We start from the raw sequence: 1,834 nt of genomic DNA, 5'->3' as shown, positions 1-1,834 counted from the left end.
CAAGCGCTAGCGATGCGTGAAGAGTGTTTTAAAGTATAGAGAAAGACTTGTTGAAATTGGGTCCCAAATGGGCTAAGAACTCGAAAACATTGCGTTGAACCACTAAATGCCATATCTAGTGTTGTTTGGGGTTAGAATATGTTAGAATACAATGAATTTGATTGATTACAAGTGCTAGAGATGCGTGAAGAGTGTTTTGAAGTATAGAGAAAGACTTGTTGAAATTGGGTCCCAAATGGGCTAAGAACTCGGAAACATTACGTTGAACCACTAAATGACTTATCTAGTGTTGTTTGGGGTTAGAATTTGTTAGAATACAATGAATTTGATTGATTACAAGTGCTAGAGATGCATGAAGAGTGTTTTAAAGTATAGAGAAAGACTTGTTGAAATTGGGTCCCAAATGGGCTAAGAACTCGGAAACATTGCGTTGAACAACTAAATGACTTATCTAGTGTTTTTTGGGCTTAGAATATATTAGAAGAAAATAAATTTGATTTATTACAAGTGCTAGAGATGCATAAAAAGTGTTTAGTAGAGTGGAGAAAGACTTGTTGAAATTGGGTCCCAAATGGGCTAAGAACTCAGAAACATTGCGTTGAACTACTAAATGACTTATCTAATGTTGTTTGGGGTTAGAATATGTTAGAATACAATGAATTTGAATGATTACAAGTGTTAGAGATGCATAAAGGGTGATTTCAAGTATGGAGAAAGACTTGTTGAAATTGGGTCCCAAATGGGCTAAGAACTCGGAAACATTGCATTGAACAACTAAATGAATTATCTAGTGTTTTTTTGGGGTTAGAATATAATAGAATACAATGAATTTGATTGATTACAAGTGCCAGAGATGCATGAAGAGTGTTTTGAAGTATGGAGAAAGACTTGCTGAAATTGGGTCCCAAATGGGCTAAGAACTCGGAAACATTGCGTTGAAGAACTAAATGACTTATCTAATGTTGTTTGGGGTTAGAATATGTTAGAATACAATGAATTTGACTAATTAGAAGTGCTAGAGATGCATGAACAGTGTTTAGAAATGTGTAGAAAGACTCGTTGAAATTGGGTCCCAAATGGCCTAAGAACTCGGAAACATTGCGTTGAACACTTAAATGACTTATCTAGTGTAGTTTGGGGTTAGTATATGTTAGAATACAATTAATTTGATTGATTACAAGTGCTAGAGATGCATGAAGAGTGTTTAGAAGTGTGTAGAAAAACTTGCTGAAAGTGGGTCCCTAATGGGCTAAGAACTCGAAAACATTGCGTTGAACAACTAAATAACTTATATAGTGTTGTTTGGGGTTAGAATATATTTGAATACAATAACTTTGATTGATTACAAGTGCTAGAGATGCATGAAGACTGTTTAGAAGTGTGGAGAGAGACTTGTTGAAATTGGGTCCCAAATGGGTTAAGAACTCGGAAACATTGCGTTGAACCACAAAATGACTTATCTAGTGTTGTTTGGGGTTAGAATATGTTAGAAAACAATAAATTTGATTGATTACAAGTGCTAGAGATGCATAAAGAGTGATTTCAAGTATGGAGAAAGACTTGTTGAAATTGAGTCCTAAATGGGCTAAGAACTCGGAAACTTTGCATTGAACAACTAAATGAATTATCTAGTTTTTTTGGGGTTAGAATATATTAGAATACAATGAATTTGATTGATTAAAAGTGCCAGAGATGCATGAATAGTGTTTTGAAGTATCGAGAAAGACTTGCTGAAATTGGGTTCCAAATGGGCTAAGAACTCGGAAACATTGCGTTGAAGAACTAAATGACTTATCTAATGTTGTTTCGGGTTAGAATATGTTAGAATACAATG

The sequence above is a fragment of the Capsella rubella genome, unplaced genomic scaffold, assembly GCF_000375325.1.
Source record: "Capsella rubella cultivar Monte Gargano unplaced genomic scaffold, Caprub1_0 scaffold_31, whole genome shotgun sequence".
Classification (NCBI taxonomy): Eukaryota; Viridiplantae; Streptophyta; class Magnoliopsida; order Brassicales; family Brassicaceae; genus Capsella; species Capsella rubella.
This window is presented reverse-complemented; position numbering follows the sequence as displayed.